The following is a 22662-nucleotide window of genomic DNA, read 5'->3' on the forward strand; positions in this document are numbered from 1 at the left end:
GCTCCCGATCAGGCTTCTGCAAACCCAAAGCTCGTCTTGCTTTTCAGGTCTGTAGCTGTCAAGAGAACTCCTACTGATGATACTGATAGTAGCCACAAAGCAGTCACAGAGAAAAAGCATTCTATGAAGATCAACAATTGATGTGAACTACATTTCTTTGTTTTGTGTTGCTCACACTGTATTTTCCTTGGAATACCTGTCACTATGGCATGACAGGGAGTGCTCTCTCCAACCAGGAAACAACACTTCTGAGGCACTCAGCCTTCACAGTGCCCTCCAGAGTGTTCTCTCATTCAGCCAAGATATCACCCAGAAGCTTCTCTATCTGAAGAACTGTGAATCAGCCCCTCAGGATGAGACAAATTTCCCTCATTCACAGAGCCCTTCTTCAGAATTTCTGTGAGACAAACAGAACAAAAATCTTTCAAATTTATACTTTGATAGCCTTTCACATTTGTAACATGATGGCATCACTCTAGCAAAGACCTGGTCCCCAGAGGACACCTGTGTACCTATCTTTGTAGACAGAAATCACATATGACTGGAATATTCGCAACTTTTCCCAAAATCTACACCTACAGATGTAAATTGCTGCCTGACAAATTATAGAAAGGCTAGAAAACTGCGCAAGGTGAAGGTTAAAAAAATCTGAAGGACTCCTATAAAGTCAGCAATGGCAATCTGAGGCAGGTGAAGAAGTAAAGCACTCTTGCCTCTAAAACAAAGTGTTTTAAAAGTCCTGAGGGATGGTAATACCTTCTCTCTCAGAAGACGGGTGAAAAGGGAAGAGCTGGAAGGAAGGAAAAATGTGTAGCTTATGCCTCTAGGGATATCACAACAGAAGGCAAAGGCTAGGTAATTGACACTTTACAGGTGACCATGCCTATGGATCCAGCCCAACAAGACATTAGCAAAGCCTCTTCCCCAGTGTGCCTAGACTCATCACATGGCTGGGCAGAGCAGATGCCTGTAAAGGCAGATCCCCAGTCCCATCCTTACAGGAGCGCTTTAACCAGGATGCTTTTAACAGCAAAACCAGAACTGTATTTATGTTATCTGTAAATTACTCCAGGAAAGCTGACACAACCCGCTGTCTAGAGGGGATGTATTTAATCTCTGTGGGTTCTGAAGTATTCCAGATGGCCCCAGGAAACAAGTAGGTTATCTATGAAAATATTTCCTTAACTGTGATTTACAAATAACATGATCTGGGTCTCCTAAAAGCTGCTACCCTTCCCGTTCAAACTCTCTCTTGATTATTAGCCTCCTCAGGTAGCAGGTTGTCCCTGGGGTGCTCCTGGTTATACCGTAGATTCCAGGGCTTACCCATAACTGGAATAACCTGCCTTAATAATCAACAAATTTTGCTTGCAGGCACTATCAGTAAGTAGTTTTTGCACTCAGAAATAGAAAAGTATTTATGTGCTTCGTAGTTTGCATCTGATTTTGGGCTCAGTGTATACTAGGAGTGCCTATAGCTCTCTCAGTGCTTTTTCTCCTTCACTGCAGTCCTGGCAGGATAAAATTATCAAATTGTCATAACCTATACATCCTAAAAAATACATCTTTAAAGCAAAATGTCACATATGTGGGAGATATTGTAAGGAGAGTACAGGCTGGAGCATTGGGATCTGGCTCTGGAATGTGAGGAGTCATGACAAAGTGGGAGTTGACTGTAGGAATTAGAATCATAGAATCACAGAATAATTAGGGTTGGAAAGGACCTTAAGACCACCTAGTTCCAAACCCCCTGCCTTGGGCAGGGACACCTCACACTAAACCATGTCATCCAGGGCTCTGTCCACCCTGGCATTGAGCACCGCCAGGGATGGAGCATTCACAAGTTCCCTGGGCAACCCATTCCAGTGCCTCACCACCCTCACAGTAAAGAATTTCTTCCTTAGATCCAATCTAAACTTCCCCTGTTTAAGTTTGAACCCATTACCCCTTGTCTTATCACTACAGTCCCTTATGAAGAGTCCCTCCTCAGCATCCTTATAGGCCCCCTTCAGGTACTGGAAGACTGCTATGAGGTCTCCATGCAGCCTTCTCTTCTCCAGGCTGAACAGCTCCAACTTTCTCAGCCTGTCTTCATACGGGAGGTGCTCCAGTCCCCTGATCATCCTCGTGGCCCTCCTCTGGACTTGTTCCAACAGTTCCATGTCGTTTTTATGTTGAGGACACTTAAGTTGGTGAACACTTGTACTTCACCTTTAGCCTGAACTCACTGGCACTGAAAACTGTTCTCATATCCCTTGTACTCGGACTGGAGCAGAAGCTGAAGCATAAAGCTTCAAAGTGTGATGTTTAGCATTTACATCAGATGTTTTCTTACCAGCACAGGCCCAGGATATAACTAAGGGGTTGGTGTGTGCCCTTGGGTAGTATGTTGTGAAAGGGGTCTTAACAAAAGGTCTCTGAATCCCTCATTGTTCCACAAATAAATTGTGAATGCAAACAGTTCTCTCTATAACAATGTCAAACCAGACAAACAAGAAGGGTTAGATGACCTTGAGTCAACTGCAGGCACATGTGTAGGAGAAACGTGGTTATCACAGTGGGACCACGTCATCATGACAACAGAGGATAATCAGGGGACAGCGCCAGAAGTAGTGATAATAAGTGCTCTCATGTACCCCCGTTCTCATGTGAAAGGAACAGAGGAGACACATGTCTTTGGAGTTAGATATAAAAACTACGAAGCATGGAGGTAATGTGATCACAATAATGGTATAATATGAACTATTCCTAAAGGAAGGAATCATTCCCCTTCTGGTCATAATAATCATCTTCCGTCTTGAATGTTCTGGTACTGTCCTAAATGCCTCATGTGGCAACAACACAGATATACCAGCCATTATATTTACATATCATGCTACTAGTTACAATGACTTGTCATCAGCAGCTTGTGACACAGTCGTGGCTTGTTAACGTACTGCCTGTGCTACAGCTTGATAAAAGCTTGACATAATTCACTTCCAGAAGGCAGCATCTATACGGTGAGAGAAGCTGGGGCACCAACAGTGCCAACAGTACAGCCATTATGACAGCGTATTAAAAGCAGTTCAGTACAGTTGTGCCTAGAGCCATCCATCACAGCCCTGAGATGATCTCATTACCTGCTGTCAAGTTGTTAGCAGGCTTAAGAAAACAAGGAGCACTGGTGGGAGAGAACCTCAGTGCAGAGGTGCACAGTGGATCAGTATTATGAATAGCACAGATAGGCCAATGGCAGTTTTACAGAGCTTATGAGATGGGGGTAATGACTAGATAAAAGGAGGACCTTTGTACAAAACTGTATGATCTACCACCTGGAAATACTCCAGCTAAGGGAATTCTCAGTAAGTGTTTGACAAAAAAGTCCTGGTAGATTTTACAGATTAGTGAGGGCATAAGTGAGTACTGTTTTAAAATAATATTGCAGGCTTCTTACAGAACTGATGTGTTTTCCAAGTAATTCTTCAGTAATTTATCTTTAAAAGTGTCTGAAAATGCATGCTTTCAATTCAGGGGTTTGTATGTAATGGATACAGTGTTTATTGCTTGGAAGGTTTGTTAAAAAGACAGAAATTCTTGTTTGTGCTTTAGAGTGACCAGAAACTGAAGATGAAAGACAAAACAGTCACAGCATCCTTCGGACTGCTTCTCTAATAAAGTGACAATAGGGTATCACAGAAATGGAAATCACAATAGAAATCACAGCTAAATCCAGGCTTAAAAATCAGTAGCATGTGAGCTGTAGAAAAAGTTAACCAAAGGCTAAAAGGAAGATTTGAGAAAGGAGAAAAGAAAGAAACTCAGATTTGCCTGAAATTTGGAGGTTCCTTCCTGCAATACAGCATTTCAAAGAGACCATTTGTGTCTGCAGGAGGAAAAGATTCCATAAAATTCAGTATCTAAGGCTGTCAGCCTCACTTTTGATGGCTGTAGCTCAACAGGAGACATCCACCATCCTCCCAGTTCCTGCAGATGGTACCTTCACGTACTGTTTTATCTCTAAAGGTCTGCCACTCACAGAAGTTTAGTGACAAAGTCAAAATTCTTTCAGCAAAGTAATCTTCTCCAAGATTTCTCTTCTCCCTATCTTTCTTTCATTTATTATACACTAGAAATGCAAGTCTCCTTTGAATCACCACTTGCACCAGTCTTGTCTTTGGAAATTAGATATTGAAATACAACTATAAAATGACATTATTCAAGAGTTCTTTGCTATTCAGAGAATTTCCTTGGTAACTAGACCATTGTTAAGGTTTTCATAATTGAACTGCAAGAACTATTAATCTTTCCTAAATTCCACTGTGCCCATGATTTCAGAATATTTTAGCTTTGGATAAAGATGACACAAAAAATCCCATTTCATTTTTAGTATAGCAGGCCATTCCAGTACCAAATTCTTTGTCTAAATCTTTTACCTCTTAATATTAAGAGGGAAGAAGTTTCCATAATCCCTTTGTGCCTGTGAAAACGTTTCCCTTTCTTCAGTTGTATGATTTTTTTCCTTCAAAATTTTTTCAAAACTAAAAAAAAAAAAAAAACTAAACCCCAAAACCCGAAACCACCACAACAAACTGCAACTCCTTCCCCCCACCCCACCCCAAAACCAAAGTAATCTAACGAAGGCTTGATGAGGTTCTCAAAATTTACAGAAACAAATGGTGGCTGACTTCTGGCTTTTTGAAAATCTTGAAATCATAAATAATTTTCTTGTTACATAAAATCTCCTAATAACCAAATGATTCCTAATGTGTTGGTTTTGTATTTAGCTCACAAAGTAGGGCAGAGATGACAGAGAATATCCTGCAGATGAACTTCTAAACCACTGTCAAGTGGCTACCCCTTTGTTTTAATGTGTACTTGACCTTATTTGTGTTAGTCATTATGCAGATCATTTTGCCCAACATGTCTATATTTTTTTTGCCCAGTACTGTCATCACTGTTGACATACTTTACATGTGACTCTCAGTTTTTGCTTTCCATTCTCCAGTGTCAAGGGGAATGATGTCATCAACAAGACAGCTGTCACTTCCCATCTGGAATTCATAAATGAGCAATATTCTATTTCCACAAAAATAGTTCAGTGTTGCCTGATTGCTTGTGTTTGTGTGAGAGTCAGAGTGTTTTGCCTCCACATGCACTCCACTGGGCTTCTGATGATTTCCATAGTGCCAGCCCTGTGAAACATACTTCCCCAACCCCTTCTACAGGAAATATAAACTTCAGTGATTTACCAGCTTCTTTGTGTTTAGATGAAGCGCAGATAGACTGGTCTGCATTACTATTAAAATAATGATGACGGCTACGTGTTTGAGTCTTTTGCATTGTTCTTGGCTCTCAGATCACTGGGAAGGGTGCAGTTCTAAAGCAAGGTAATGATTGCCCAGCCTGTACATGGCAATGGCTAGGGCAGACCACCTTTGTTTTACACCAAAATTTGCAGAGCTTTTTTCTTTTTTTTTATGCAGTTTTTGTCATATTTTTGTTGCCATCAACCATGTTTGAAAATGGATGGGGAAACTGTATCAACAGCTTGGGCATTTTTCAGATGTACAGTCTTCCTCCATAATAATTTACATCACTTACAGCTTCTATATCAGAGGTAGAAAGAAGGCTAAAATAAAAAAAAAAAAAAAGTTCATATATTTCGCATCTTTGAGACTACCAGAGGCTGTGAAGTTAAGCCTACATGTAAGAACAGACACAAGTTGGCTTTTCTGACACTCTATTGCATTTCAGTGTTCTGTTCCTAGTAGAAACATGCAGCTCTCAAAATCACCGTGAAAAAAATAACATTGTTTCCTAACATTATCCACAACCTCAGTAAACAGGGCAAAATTCAACAATCTGTAAGACCATATTAGACTACATTAGTCACTTGCAGTGTGTGGCAGCTCTTCCAAGACAGGTAAAAATCCAGTTGGTGGAACAAGGTGAGAAAAATCTTATGCTGTCGTTGCCTTTTGCAATCACATCTTTCAAAAACAAGACTTCCACACAGAAAATTGTAAAATGCTAAAATAAAGCCAGTAGTTTGCATGAATATATATATAAGAATTACAAGAATAGTAAAATCTTAAATAAGACCCCAGAGAAATACAGTGCATAGCACAACTATAATTTTAAACAGATGAGGAACTACTTGCATTTTTAAAAGCTATGTTGAATCAGAGCCTGAGTTATTATGTGAATTGGATGGAAAAGTACTCAATTTTTGGAGGGCTTTGAACAAACATAGATACAGTTCATAAGCTGCCTCATTTAGGTGTTAAAAATTGTTCTTCCACATCTGTGCTTCTCTCAAAGGAAAGAGCAAAGTCAATGGCTTTCTTGTACATTTTTTCTCCCAAACGAGTGAGACAGCAGAGGAGGATTTTAATGGATATAACATTTACTTCATTTTTTTTATTTCCCTAAATGAGCAGCTAAATTTGGTATTAAATGACCTATACCTTTTCTCTGTGTAACGCTTGTTTATAAAATGTTGCCAAACTGTCTGCCCTTGAACAACACTATTTCTATGCATGCAAAAAAAAGTGAATCAGAGGCAGCAGCAGTGAAAGTTTCCACAGAGGTCTCCACCAAAATCCTGTAATATTGACATAAATAAACAATTTACATGGCCAGAGGCATAATATGTTCTTCAGACCAGCTGCAACTACATTTTTTTTTAATTTTCTTCTTTTTTTTTTTTTTTTTTTTCATGAGGCCTTTCTGCTCATCCTCAGGCTAATTTCAAACATTTCAGAAAATATCAGATTGTAACAAGCTTAAATTACTTCTGGCTTGACCAAAATTAATAGCTGCAACTGAGGCCATATCTAGATGAAGATAATAGCTTATGTCTTCAAAAGTTTCAGCACCAGTCTCGGTAATCTGATTTAAAATGAGACTTTGCACCCAGTATTCCCTTGCATTCAAGGAAAGCTGTGGTAAAGGATTTGCTGACTGGCATTTCTCACATCTTAAGGCCCCATTATGTTTCGTAACCCAGATTCAGCCAATGAGACATAAGAAAAGCACCTCAAATGTCAGGGAAAGCTAGCTCTTCTCACTGGCTGCTCAAAATGATTTTCACTCTGTTGCTATTGGGAAAATAGCTTGGGAAGAGAAGCCTTCACTCTTTGAACTAGTCAAAGAAATATAAAGAAGAATAATTTTGAATGGTACATTATATGATTTTAACATTTAGAGAAATTTTATTAGTTGCAATAACATCTCTGCTTTCGACTATGTCTGTGTATAAATGTCCGTATACATACATACTCATCGTACTCATACTCCATATATATATATATATATATATATGGGCTTCAGCCCCGAGTATTTCAGGAAAATATGGAAATATACCATTATTACCATAATATAAACCGACATGGATATATGTCATAAAAGCTTACATATTCAAAAGGTACAATAACTGTAACAATATCTGTACCATAACTCACCCTGCAAACATGCAACAACTTAATCTTTTCAGTCTCTTCTTCAGAATACAGCCTAAAAGCATCACAAAGACTCCCAAGCAGATGTCACAAATATTCCAGAAGAGGATACTCTGCTTTTTTCCAAAAAATTTATAACATGTTGAGCTTTACTTTATTATCGCAAGAGAATTAAGTGTTTCCATTTTAAGCAGCTGCTGCACCTTCTCTGTTTATAGCCCTCTTTCACTACTGGTGTAAGACACCCAACCAGTTAAATACCAGCTACAGTTCTCTTTACAAGTGCTAAGGAAACTAATTAAACCTAATTAAAGCAATCAGTCTGTAAGTGTAAGAATGTTCTCTTTTTCCATTTCTGAATATAGGTATAATGTTACCAAACCTTGGTGGTGGCAAGGCACTCAAACATTGTGTTAATAAATTAAACAAGACATGAGCTGTACATGAAAAAATCTTAAGTGCTGATTCCAAGTCAATACCACAGACCTGCCAATTTTCTATTTCTGGCATAAAAGCTTACTATTTCCTCTTAAACTTTTATTAAAAGGTAAGAAATCAGTACTATGTAAAGGTTAAATCTCTTCACTTGACTGCAGTGCTTCTAAGATTAAATTATGTTAATTTAACACAAAAAGTTAGCCATTGAAATAAAGCAATATAGCCTAGTATTTTTTTTAAGAGTTTAGGGCTGGATTTTCAAATTCTATATTTGAGGTCTATTATTATATTGTTGAGTAGGGGAAAATGCTGGTGTAGAACTTTGTATACTGTTCAGCATGGCAATGTGAACCTCTTCTGCATTTACAGAACTGTAGCAGCAGTTTTAGGAGCTCCTATTGTCTCAATAGGGAAAAAATTATACAATCTTTCTTAACAGACTTGAAAATACTGCAGACTTTAAAAACATCTATCTTTTCTAAGTAACTGTTGTTGGATACTTTTTGGTTAAAAAAAAAAAAAAAAAAGAAAAAAATTGCATTAGGTTTCATTTTAGTTACAAAAATTTTAAGTTTAAATTGCAATGAAAAAATATTCCCTGATTTGATTCACCATAGTTCTCATATGAAACAGGAAACCCCTTCCATATGTTTCATTCCTCAGTCTCAAAAAATCATCATCTTCAGAACAAAAAAATCCATATCAGGAAAATTTAACATCTGTGTTACCTGATGTTTTTTGCTGGTTCAACACATTTTAACATGTGCTGGTAACTGTAATGGAACATTGGAACGTCAGACAAACATTGCTGCATTGTAATTCATGGAATGTGGTTTTCGGGGGGTTTTTTCAGTCTGACCTTCCATCATGAGGTGCACTATGAGAACTCAGACCCTAGAGAAATGTTAATTCCAGAGCAGTTTGGTAAAGACGGTCCATTGAGTAGATTTCATCCTTAATGTTCAGACTCTTCTGTCTTTAGAGATTTATTTAGAGATTTAAAAATCTTTCTCTTTGCTTATTCTAATTGATTCTATACTGTTGACTAAAATTGCTAAATGTTGTTCATTAGAAAATATAACAAACACTATACCATCATTACAGAAACTAGGTGCCTCTTTTGTAAAGAATTGTGCATTTTTAAAGGACTGTGCATTTCTAATCCTGTAGAAATGAAGAATGGAAGCAGGAAATGCTGCAGGATACTTACAAGATTGTGTAAGCTATTGCACTGCTTCTAGACTACCAAGATCTTTGGCCACAGTTATTTACAGATAGTCCTTGTGTTTCTGTCAAAAGTATCCTGTGATTCTCTGGTTCTATTTTAATAGAAATCAATGGCACTCATGTTAATTATTGCAAATGGCATACTAAGTTTTACAGAGTTGCATCTGGCAATCACTCACTGCCAGGTTATAGTCTTACTGTGGTGACTTCTTTGGTCATCAAAGAAATGCCAAAGACATGTTGTATCTTATGCACAAGCACATTACAATGTTTAGTTTCACAAAATTCAGTGAGCGTACCTAATGCTTATGGTACACCAGGCTTCTTTTAGCATTCTAAGAGCCAGAATTTAAGGCTCAAGTTATTTGTAAAGGCTCTACTAAAAATATCTTGTGGCACTGGGACAATAACTGAAATTACTGGAAAACAATGTAATTTGGTTTAGCTGTTTATAACTGAATTGCATTTAAATAAGCCAAATAAAAGTAAGATGAAATTATTTTTTTTAAATGAAATTGTAATGTTTGCCTCCTTCAGTGCTCTAGACGTGAGTACTCATATGAGTGGATTAATGAATTCCTAGGATCTTTCTCATAATCCCAAAGAAATAGTAAATAATAAATAAATTTACTCAGTTATAGATTTGTATCTTCTCAAGCAGGAAAACAATGTAAATGGTAACCATCCGGGAAGAAGGAATTTGGAGGAGCTGTTTTCACAATGCTACTATTTCAGGTCCTATAGCTGCTTGGTTATGTCAGACACAAAGAGTTATGTGGGGGAAGAAGGGTAAAAGAGACTTTTTACAGAAAGCAATCTTGTAATAAATCAATTATAGAGGAAGGAGAGACACCAGGTAAGGACTTTTGTTATGTTGTACATACAGGCCCAAACTGATCCCACCTACATGAAGGCATACATCAGAGCTGGGGAGGTGGGATACTTTTTGCTGTAGTCTCCCTTTAAGGTCATTATAAGGCAACTTCTCCTGAGAGCATCCAGGCTCACCTGGAGTCTGATTCATACCCAAGGTGTCAGCTACTCTTCCTCAGCAGTGAGATAAGACAGACATGTCTAGAAGATGCTTAAAATTAAGTGGGATAAATCTAGTGTCTAAAATAACTGTGTCTAAAATCACCTATATCTGATTTTTCAATATCTTTTTAGCTTTGCAACTGACAGCCATTAGCATCCAAAATTAACAGATATGAGACCACAACTAAGGATTTTATTTCACTGAGTAAAGATAAATTTATAAAACTGATTCAACTGAGTAAATTTCAGACACTTCTAAGAGGAATATCTTCAAAGAAACCATTTTTATTTATTGTTGGAGGGAATCAAAGATTTAAGTCCTCTTAAGAGTGATAGAATGAACAGCCATATTCATATTATTTTAGTTTCATGCCTTTAAAAAAAGAAAAAGATCAAAACACTTGAAATTCTAGTAGCTTGTCAGAAAAAATGTGCAATTGGTTGGCTCACATATTCTGCTATCATTAAGCAGAATGTCATAGGCAGAACACTTTGAAACGGTAATAAACTGCTACTGCAATGCTTAGGAAACTGAGAAGGGAAAAAAAATGTTTCAGGACAAATGAGAATTAGAGATTATAATGGGCCTAATTCTCTCACATATAATTTACTAAAATTCTCATCATAACATTTCTAATTCAAAGGCTTTGTAAATAACTTGACATCTGGAAAAGATAAACAACAAGAGGAAAGTGGCCTTTTCACTTTAATGCTCAATGAAGTAATTATGGTTGAGAAAAAGAAGATGAGTTCTCACTGACAGATAAGTCAAATAATTATGGCAAGTACGATAAGTGAAAGAGGGTCACTGAAAAAAAGAGCAGGAAAATGCACAAACAGATAAATTCAGATTTGAGATTCAATGAGGAAAAAAAGACAATTTATTCATTTAGAAAATTAATCCAGTAATGTTTTGAATATGTGTAGTTAAAACCTTTTTTATAAAATAAAAAATTATGACTGAAGAATATAGTGTATCTTGAATGAAATGGAACACCAAATGCAAGAACCCACTGCACTATTGGTAACACACTATTGTTAGATTTTTGACTCTACTAACTCAGAAATAGCAAATTGCAGTAGAAATAAACAAGACCTCAAGATGACATCAAGGAAGAAGCTTTTCTAATTGGCTTTCTCTTCCTGATTACTTCACTAGCAGAAATTGCAATTTGGAACAAAGCTGGCATCATTAAACAACTTCACCTATTCGAAAGATTGTGATAATGTAATAGCACTGTGTGATTGTAAGACCTGGGAGCTGGTCCAAAATTTACTGAAGTCAAAAGAAATTTCTTCATTTACAACATTTGGTGTAATTCAGTCCCTGTCTGGTTTAATAGCAGGATTTTGAAGTATTTGGATTGCTTTACTGCAGATCAGTAGATCTGATTAACCATTGTTCCCCACTAAATTTAAGCATTAATGAAATTCATCCTTTCCTAATATGCAGGCATTCTGAATAGTCTATGGTTTCACAGAAAACAACGCCAAAGGGAACCATTAGGTCAGCTAACCTGACTTCAAGTCTATCAGAAAAATTATAATTTATCTCACCAGCCTACATATTTAATTGTAATGAATTCTTCAGTCCTCAAAAACCTGAAAAGTATGACAGTATAGAGATCAAGGTGTCCAACATCCATATGAAAGAAGAAAACTTATTATGTGTCAGCTAAAGAGATATATCTGCTACTGAAGAAGAAAGTGAAAAGCAAAAGGCTCTTTCAGAATAATCTAAGACAAAACTCATTCTCAAATACATATCTCAAAATAAATACAACCTAAGTGTGCGAGAAAATAAACCACACAGACACCTGTGAGAATTCTCTGTACCAGATCAGTGACCTATCCAATATCCAGCTGCTACTTATTTCTGTAACTTCTGAGGGGGGAAAAAGGAGAGAAAAAAAAAGAAAAGTTGGCAGCAGGATAAAAGTTCCTCCTTGAGTCTTATAGATAATCATGCAAAGTCCAAAAGCCATTAGCTTTGATTGTAATTATTGGCTTAATACAGTTCTACACAGACCTACAAAAACACATGATCGGGGAATGCAAATCCTTCTCCCAGATGTGACTCAGACAGGCCAAAGAACTTCTTCAAACATCTAGAGCTAAACATATTTTTCAGCAAGCCATATAGTTTTGCCTTAGAAACACCTAAAGATCCTTCCCTGCTATTTTGTTATTCTACCAATCTATCACACATTTCATATCATAGACTAGATAATAAATAAGTAATGTTAAATAGCCTTTTAGCAAAAGGTTGTATTTTGGGGCAATTCCAATGCAAGCAGCTCCTGTTGCAAATATCTTCCTAAGAGCTACTGCACTGTTACATTTCAGTGGGGCAGAGTTTAACTGAGCTCCTATGCACCCTTATTACTACAACATAATGTAAGCTTTTAAGTCAAAATTTCATGGGATTTAGTCAAGTACCTTTGAGAATGGTATTTCAGGTATGATTGAGGACCATTTAAAAGCTTCACCAGGACTACCTCTGTATCTTCTTGTAGAATTACATTGCCAGCTTTTTTTGTATAAATGTCTGCAAGAAATATTTATAAAGGGGAAAGCTCAGTTTCTCTTCCCTTCAATCTCTTACTAAAAAACTGTTAGATTCTACTTTTGAAACTGGTCTATTTAGACAAATAATCCACTGACCACCCAGTGTAATGAAGTCTGATGACAAGCAAGCAGGGCTGCAAGAAAACAAGGTGGTCAGTTAAGAACAGGAGTGGGAGAAAAACTGTGACATCAAGTAGCAGTTAGCATGAGTTAAGCCTAGTCAGCATACCTGGTAGGATTGCTCTTCAACCAAATTTTTTGCTTTAGTCCACACTTGGGATTCTTATCGTTTCTCATTCTCTATCTGGTCAATGGAGAAAAATAGATATTTCTATAGGAAGATTTCTCTCTTCCTGCAATAAAAGTCTAAAATAGTTTACATAAAAAGTCTAAAATAGATTGCATAAATCACAATATACAGTGATCATTCCCCTTTGCTGCCTATGAAGTGAAGCTGGGGTGTTGAGTTCAAATGGATATATCCATACTTTCAGTAACCCAAAGTTACATGAGATTACTTTTAACCTTACTGTTTTTGAGATTCCTTACCATGCAAATATAGTTGAAATTGGTAAGACTAATTTAATACCTACACACATACTCAACATAATTGCATAAACATTGATTCCTTATGAAAACAGGTAAAAAATAGGAGGTAATATGTGCCGAACAGTATTAATTTCTTCTCCTAAGCCCCATTGTTTCTTTATGGTCTCTGAGGCTGTATGGGCTAGAACTCACAGAACTGAAACATTATCCTGGATATTGTTGAATGTTACAGTATCTGAAAATAATTATGAAAATATCTGGGACCTGCAATCATTTGTTTGTGTATGAGGAAAGTTTACACGATGACAGCTTCTGTTGAACAGAATATACTATATTGTAGTTTGATAAATGCTTTGTTTGCATGTAATAACAAAAGACAACTGCAATTTACTGAATGTATGGGAGGTCTTGTGGGTCTTAATATTCTCTTCGTAGCTACTTGCTCATTCATATTTCAAGTCAGACTCTTATTTGGGAAGTTGGAAATCCCAACCTCAAAAGCCTTGACACCATTTTAAGAATTGGTGGGAAGTAGGTGGAATTACACCTACTGTGAGGCCAGTTCACATTGTAAATATGATAAAAATATTTTTAGCGTAAATGAGATCTGAAGTGTTCCATTTCTAGATTTTTTTTTTTTTTTTCCGGAGTTTTTCAAGGACAAGCTGCTTCTAGCATTTAAATCTCTTATTAATGTTAGATTTCCCAGAATAGCGAGCTTTATTTCTTCAGGAAGCTGAAGACCTAGAACCTTTTCTTGAATATTTTCTTAGGTGGTAGTATTTATTTTTTAGTTATTTCTTGGTTTATTCTGGTATTTTCATATCACCTGCAACAAAACATCTTTTATTTTCTCTCTTCTTTCCAGTTTGTCAGCAGCCACTTTCATTACTGCAGTTAAAAGCAGCAGTTGCCAGAGCTTCACCTCACCCAACACTGACAAAGAAGAATGTCTGAATAGAAGTCTTCAGAGACAGGTACCTCCAGAAAGTGATTCATCTGCACTATCTTAGACACCTCTCTTAGGAAAAGATGAATAGACTTTTGACTAGAATTCTGTAGTGAGAAGTTTCATATAAATATCTTTCAGAAGTGTTTTTAACAGAATATTTTTTATCTAAGGAATATAAATTGCTTCTGTTTCTGCTAGCTGATGTATCTGGCTGGCTATGAAAAGTGAGTTTGCTTATCTCACTCCAGCAACCTCTGTATTCAAATGCTACCACTGCCATTGGTTCATGTTACCCCTACCTCACTAGCACTCCTTAGAAAAATAAAGAATGGAAGAATAAACATCATTATCATCATCTCGTGTTCCCTTCATGTCAAAGATGAAGAACTTTAATGGACAGTTATGGGAAATTACTGCTGTGTGAAATATATCTCTTAATTTTAGTCCTTTAAAAATAAATGATCTGTTTAAAACTAGTCATCCAAGATGCTTGTATGCTCACTGAAGGCACACTTGCACTTTGAGGATCATCGTTCCTGATTTGAGGTACCTGTTTTAAGTCAAGTCTTCTTATATAAGCGGTTCTCCTTATTGACTCAACAGTGACCTAGACAGCTATGTTGCAATAGACACTTTGGTATAAAATATTTAAAGTTAATTCAGAGCAGTCTCTTGCAAAGTTTACTGTCCATTCCATGGATTTATAGAGACCCAGATAACAAGAATTACACCGAACTAATATATTTCTGATAACATTAAAGTTATGGCAGTATGAGAATCATTGAGACAGATGGTTAGATCTGGAGTATCTTGATGAGGTTAACTAGTGAGCTTCTGTCCTAGGGAATAGGGCTTGACACATTTGCTGTGAGACTACTTGGAGGAAGGCTCTTCTCTAGTTTTCACTAGAGACGAATTGCCTCTTTTCTAGTTTTCACATTCTCTTACTTGTTCAACTTTGCAGGCAAAATCCTTCTCTTAGAAACACACACACAAAAGATCTTCTCATAATTTCCTGAACTTTCAACCCCACAGTGTTCTAAAGATTTATATTGACAAATCTGGCTCCTCGAGGGCATTAGAGTTAAGGGCCAACATTTGTTTAAAAAGAGAAACAGATACTGCACAATTGTGAGGCTATCTACTGACCCTAGCAGTCAGAACATTTATGAAAAATTAAACCACTGAGAGAGAGGGGGGAGCAGCAGAAATTAAACAGTGAACCCTAAGATCAGGTACAGTATTAATGTGGGCCTGGTGTGCTAATTCCAGTGTTCAGCCATGAGTACTGACAGTAAATGTTCCCAGGTTTACAAAACCCACCAAAGACTTGACAGATGTTCTATGAATTCTCCCCAAATAGTGTGACCAGAAAACAGTAGCCAAGCACAAACAGACAGCTCTCCAAGTAGTGCTTACTGCTTCATGTTAGGATCTATGTTCAGAACAAATGTCTCATCGCAGAGACAGCAAATATTCTTCCAATTCATCCAATGCAGAGAGCAGGCCAAGAAGAGACCAGCTACAGTATCACAGTATCACAGTATGTTAGAGATTGGAAGGGACCTCAAAAGATCATCTAGTCCAATCCCCCTGCCAGAGCAGGAACACCTAGATAAGATTACACAGGAATGTGTCCAGGTGGGTTTTGAATGTCTCCAGAGAAGGAGACTCCACAACCTCCCTGGGCAGCCTGTTCCAGTGTTCTGTCACCCTCACTGAGAAGAAGTTTCTTCTCAAGTTTAAGTGGAACCTCTTGTGTTCCAGTTTATACCCATTACCCCTTGTCTTATCATAGTTTGCCATTGAGAAGAGCCTGGCTCCATCCTCATGACACTCCCCCTTTATATATTTATATACACTAATAAGGTCCCCCCGCAGTCTCCTCTTCTCCAAACTATAGAGACCCAGCTCCCTCAGCCTTTCCTCATAAGGGAGATGCTCCACTCCCTTAATCATCTTTGTCACCCTGCGCTGGACTCTCTCCAGCAGGTCCCTGTCCTTCTTGAACTGAGGGGCCCAGAACTGGACACAATATTCCAGATGCGGTCTCACCAGGGCCGAGTAGAGGGGAAGGAGGACCTCTCTCGACCTACTGACCACCCCCCTTCTAATACACCCCAGGATGCCATTGGCCTTCTTGGCCACAAGGGCACAGTGTTGGCTCATGGTCATCCTGCCATCCACTAGGACCCCCAGGTCCCTCTCCCCTATACTACTCTCTAACAGGTCGTTCCCCAACCTATACTGGAACCTGGGGTTGTTCCTGCCCAGATGCAGGACTCTACACTTTCCCTTGTTATATTTCATCAAGTTTCTCCCTGCCCAACTCTCCAGCCTGTCCAGGTCCTGCTGGATGGCAGCACAGCCTTCTGGCGTGTCAGCCACTCCTCCCAGCTTAGTGTCATCAGCAAACTTGCTGACAGTACACTCAATTCCCTCATCTAAATCATTGATGAATATATTAAATAATACTGGTCCCAATACTGACCCTTGAGGCACTCCACTAGATACAGGCCTCCAACTGGACTCCGCCCCATAGACTACAACTCTCTGGCTTCTCTCCTTCAGCCAGTTCGCAGTCCACCTCACTACCTGATCATCCAGGCCACACTTCCTCAATTTAGCTATGAGGATGCTGTGGGAGACTGTGTCAAATGCTTTGCTGAAGTCAAGGTAGACCACATCCACCGCTCTGCCATCATCCATCCACAATGTTATTTCCTCATAAAAGGCTAGGAGGTTGGTCAAGCATGAATTCCCCTTGGTAAAGCCATGCTGACTTCCCCTCATAACCCTCTTACCCTTGACATGCTTTAAGATGGCATCAAGGATAAGGTGTTCCATCACTTTCCCAGGGATGGAGGTGAGGCTGACCGGTCTATAGTTACCCGGGTCCTCCTTCTTGCCTTTTTTGAAGACTGGAGTGACATTTGCTTTCCTCCAGTCCTCAGGCACCTCTCCCGTTTCCCAAGACTTGGTAAAGATGATGGAGAGTGGTCTAGCAATGACTTCCGCCAGCTCCCTCAGCACCCGCGGGTGCATCCCATCTGGACCCATGGATTTATGGATGTCCAGATTGCTCAACTGGTCCCTAACCCATTCCTCGTCGACTAAGGCAAACTGCTCCAGTGACCTGACTTCATCTGAGGTCTCAGGAGTACAGGGTTCTTCAGGACTGCCTCCGGCAGAGTAGACTGACACAAAGAAGGCATTCAATAACTCTGCCATCTCTGTATCTTCTGTCACCAGGGCACCCATCCCGTTCACCAGTGGGCCAACCTTGCCTCTGGTGTTAGTTTTATCAGCTATGTATTTGAAAAAGCTCTTTCTGTTGTCCTTGACCCCTCTGGCCAGATTTAATTCTAAGGAGGCCTTAGCCATCCTAGCTGCCTTCCTACATCCTCTAGCAGCAGCCTTATATTCCTCCCAAGTGGCCAGCCCCTCCTTCCATGACCTATAAACTCTGCTCTTCCACTTGAGCATACCCAGCAGTTCCTTATTCAGCCACGCAGGTCTCCTGGCCCTCTTCCTTGACTTCCTACGTGTCGGGATGCTCAGCTCTTGAGCTTGGAATAAGCAATTCTTGAATGCCAACCAACTATCTTGGGCCCCTTTACCTTCAAGCAGCCTTGCCCATGGGACTTCCCCTAGCAATTGCTTGAAAAGGCCAAAGTTTGCCCTGCTAAAGTCCAAGGTTGCAATTCTACTTGCTATTATACTGGTCCTACCACACAAGATCCTGAATTCCACCATCTCGTGGTCGCTGCAACCAAGGCAGCCCTCAACCTTTACTGCTTCGACCAGCCCCTCCTTGTTAGTGAGGATGAGATCCAGCAGCGCTCCTCTCCTGGTTGGCTCATCCACCATTTGCATGAGGAAGTTATCATCCATACACTGGAGGAACCTCCTGGACTGTGGCTGGGTTGCTGAGTAGTCCTTCCAGCAAACATCAGGGAAATTAAAATCCCCCACGACGACCACGTCCTGTGACTGTAAGGCCGCTCTCAGCTGCTTGTAGAAGGCCTCATCAACTTCCTCACCCTGATGTGGTGGCCTGTAACAGACACCCACAACAGTATCGCCCCTGCCATCCTGCCCCTTAATTCTCACCCACAGACTCTCAACTCGCTCATCCCCTGTCCCTGGACAAAACTCAGTACATTGCAGCTGCTCTCGCACATAAAGAGCAATCCCACCACCCCGCCTGGCTGGCCTGTCTTTCCTGAAAAGGACATAGCCCTCCATGAGTATATTCCAGTCATGCGAGCTGTCCCACCACGTCTCTGTAATTGCCACCAGATCATAATCTCCTGACTTAACACAGCTACTTGGCCATAGTGATTGGTTGTGACTGGCAATGTACAAGGGAGCACCTTTTGTTTGTAGTGCTTTGTTTTCCCCGGCTATTGCTAGGCTCCAGAATCAGTTTGCACTGGACTGGAGCTGCCCAAGTTGCTCACCTTGCGTGACAAGATCGAAGGCTAGCAAAAGGGTGGAGAAGCTCTGTGGTGGTTGGGAGGGGCAAGACTTGAGGAAAGAGATGTTTCCCAGCTTCTTCACACTTTTTTCACCTGGAAACAGAGTGATGAACACAGCACACGGTTGACAGAAATTCCAAGAAAGCAAAACCACTTTATTTCACGGAGCCTGAAGTCCCATTCCTCATAATAATGATTTTCAGGTTTCCTTCGGCATTATCTCACGTGGACCTCCTGAAAATGGCTTAACAGTGCACAAGAGAATGCAACTTATTACTATGTGACTTTTCCAAGTAAAGTGAAATATATAAATTTACAATATCATCTCTGCTAGCAGAATGTCCCTGAATCATCAACCTTCATTTCAGATCTGTGTATAATTCCCAGCCACAACTTAAGTTTAATCAACCTCATAACTTCTTCAGTTTTCTTCTGCAAAGACAAGTCAATGCATAAACATAAAGCACCTCCTCCTGTTTTTCCTCCTCAAGGGTATCCTTACATGTGAGCAGATATTACACGTTCAGCTCCATGGAAAGTACTAGAATTAGATTTCTACAATATTTTTTATGGCTAAATCTGCCTTTGCATTCTGAAAGGACCTATGCTTTTGTTTTTATCAGTATAATAGAAGCTTTTTGTGTTGAGCATGTTATTCTAATTTAATTCCCCAGCATAGTCACTACTCCATAGTGTCAACCGGTGTCTAACTGAAGGCAATGATTTTTAATTCATTACATGTGTTCTTTTAACTTGTGTGTATGTATTGCTAAATTTGCTTTTTGACTTTTTCTCAAGAGCAGAAATTAAATCATCAATGCTAGATGCATAAAATGTTTTTATATGGTTCTATGTTTCAGATTAATTTGCAAGTCAGAAGTTTCCAGTACATTGTGCTAAACAACAGCCATGTATTTATCTTGACAAATGATGCAAGAAAAACTAATAACAATAAGGCATACAGAGAGCCTTTCATTCAAAGATCCCAGGACAAATGACAAACTTTACATGCTGATTATAGTCTACACTTAGTATTGTTCAAGCTTTTCATTGGTTTTAATGAGCATAAATATAAATAGAAAACTATGCACAGATAACTTCAGTCACTGATATACAGCTAGGTCTGGGGTAGGAAGTGCAAACAAGAAAGCAATTCTTCCTCATAGTACAACACAGGACATGAGAAATATTGTGTGCAGATAATAGTGGGTCAGCAGTTTTAATTACTCAATGTAAAACCGTAAGTTGTTTTCTTAATTTCTTCTCAGCAGTTTTCTGAGTAAGAAACAAATTGAAAACAAGCAAGGGACAAAAGAAATACCTAGAAGGTGATCTGATTTTTGTCGTGAGCTACATTATACTAAGGCAAGAGCAGAGTGAAATATGGATGAAAAGTTGTGGTTCTTTTGCTGCCTGAGGACCATGTTAGTTTGAAGGCTTATTTTGAAGGTTGAAGAAGCTTCTTTCTCTTCATATTTGTTGTCTTAATGATGTCTTCCTCTGCTGTGCTTACATGCTTTTCAAGCAATTTAAGCTGCGTCAAACCCCAGAATCTTATTCATAAAAGTACCAGAGGACTTTCCAGATCACCTTGAGCTGAAAAGGCTATAAGGCTTGTATCTGTTGGCTGATTCTGTGGGACTGAAGGGTTTGCTGTATTTGATAAGGTACTTTTTCTCCTAATAATTCCTGAACCCCTATGACTAACTCAACTAAGTTAGACTAAAGCCCCCATTTGCCCAGTATCCTACTGTCAGTTCCCTGTCTCCTGAAATAGACGACAGTGGCAACAAAGGCTAATGAAAGAAGTCTTGCAGAAGACAGATTTGCCTCTGTTGTCAGTACAAACCAACAGTCAGCACAGCCCAAGCAGTCACCTTGCCTAGCATTATTACCATTGAGAAGTCAAAGTGTTGGAACCTAGAGGAGTTAGGTTGAATATTTTCAAAAGTACCTACAAAACTCAGCTGCTTCCTTCTCACATTTCCTCTGCTGCATCCCACAGAATGCATTCTACCTCACCAGTGCTCAATATAGCTAAATATTATAAAATCAACAGCTGGTTATATTATATTATACAACTTTATTCAATATAATATGCTAGATGAGTAGAACAAACTCACAGTGGAATGGGTCACATCTGTAGAAGATTTTCTCAAGTGCTGCAATTGCCATGGTTAGGATGTGTTATGGTGATGAACAAGGGCTAGCAGAGAGTGATGTTTATGAAAACCTGTCTTCTGAATAGATAGCTCCCTGGAAGAAGCCCTTGACCTTATCCCTGGACCTTTTAAAAATAGCAGTGTGCATGTGGCTACTTACCCTATAGTAAACAGAATGACACTGGACATAAAAGCACAAAACCTTTGATAATACATCCAGATATACATATAGAATTTCTTCTGTTTTAAACTCAGATACTTACGGGACATACCTGAAAGCATGGGATGGAGAAAGGGGAATTTATCATTTGACAGCACAAATTGCAGCAACAAGAGCAGGAGATGAGGAACTACAACCCAATTTAAAAAAAAAAAAAAATAAAAAATCCTGTTTAGTTGGGATTTTTGTTTCAGGTTCTGCAGTTGTTTGTTGGAAAGGGGTTGACACTAATAAAATGAAAGAAAATGCATTTATCTAACACCAAAAACTTTGTCTACAGCTACTTAATTCTTTTAATCTATTTTTTCCCCATTTATTTAATCGATTTATAAATGAGCAATTGTTGAATACTCACAGTCATAATCTTAAAAAGAATCTTAAACCATTGGGATCTTTACACATTCATTGGGGAAGTAAACATCCTAAACAGAATAGTGGTCATTGCCTGGATGTTGATGAGAGACTTTCAAGGGTCCTTGTAACGGCACCTTCAACTGTTCAGACTGACTCTCCAAACCTCTGTTCTTATACTCATTTCTTACACCCACCTGGCTCTATGGTCCTACTACATAGAAACTACATAGAACAGATCTCCTATCTTAACCGTATACAAAATACTGTCCTACCTGACTGTTTCTGAACCCACTAAAAGACATTTAAAATGTCTTACCTATGTCCAATTTTACGAATTCTGCAGCAAGAATCACTTTGGGAAGCCTTAGGGATGACCAGATTCTCCACCCTTGATGTTAATCAACACCTTTGAGCATATGGATTTGTCTAGGCACAGTTGGAGCTGCTGGGGAAAAGCTTCAAGACAGGCTGAAATTCCCACCATGAGAGTTCCTGTGCAAGTTAATCAAATGCTTTGTGGTGAAGCAGGCTAGGGGTTAATTTTACTTTGTCTAAAGTCTTTCTACTGATTCAGATCATAGTATTACTATCTTATCCATTGTCCTGGGTTCAGCAGTAGCAGTCATTTTTCTCCTTAGTAGCTGGTTCGGTGCTGTGGTTTTGACTTTTGGCCTGCGAACAGCGCTGATAACACTGATGTTTTTAGTTGGTGCTCAGTAATGTTTACCCTGACCAAGGACTTTCTGAGCCTCATGCTCTACCAGGGAGGAGGGGAAGCTGGGAGGAAGCAGAAACAGGACACCTGACCCAAACTAGCCAAAGAGGTATTCCATACCACAGCACGTCATGCCCAGCATATAAACTGGGGGCAGTTACCCGAAGGGCTAGATCACTGCTCGGTCGGGCTGGGTGTTGGTCGGCGGGTGGTGAGCGGTTGTATTCTCTTCCCTTGTTATTTCCCTTATCATTATTATTATTGGTGGTATCAGTAGTGGTTTTGTGTTATACCTTAGTTACTGGACTGCTCTTAGCCTGTGGGAGTTACATTCTTTTGTTTCTCCTCCCCATCCCTTCGGGAGCAGGGCTAGGAAGAGGGGGGAGTGAGACAGCAACTGCATGGTTATGAATTACGGCTATGCTTAAACCACGACATCCATGCAGCTGGATGAGAAGTTCCTGGGACACCCAAGGAACTCATGTCTAAAGTGCTTTGGGTTTGTACAGAGACAGACCTGAA

This window comes from Psittacula echo, assembly GCF_963264785.1.
Source record: "Psittacula echo genome assembly, chromosome: 4".
NCBI lineage: Eukaryota > Metazoa > Chordata > Aves > Psittaciformes > Psittacidae > Psittacula > Psittacula echo.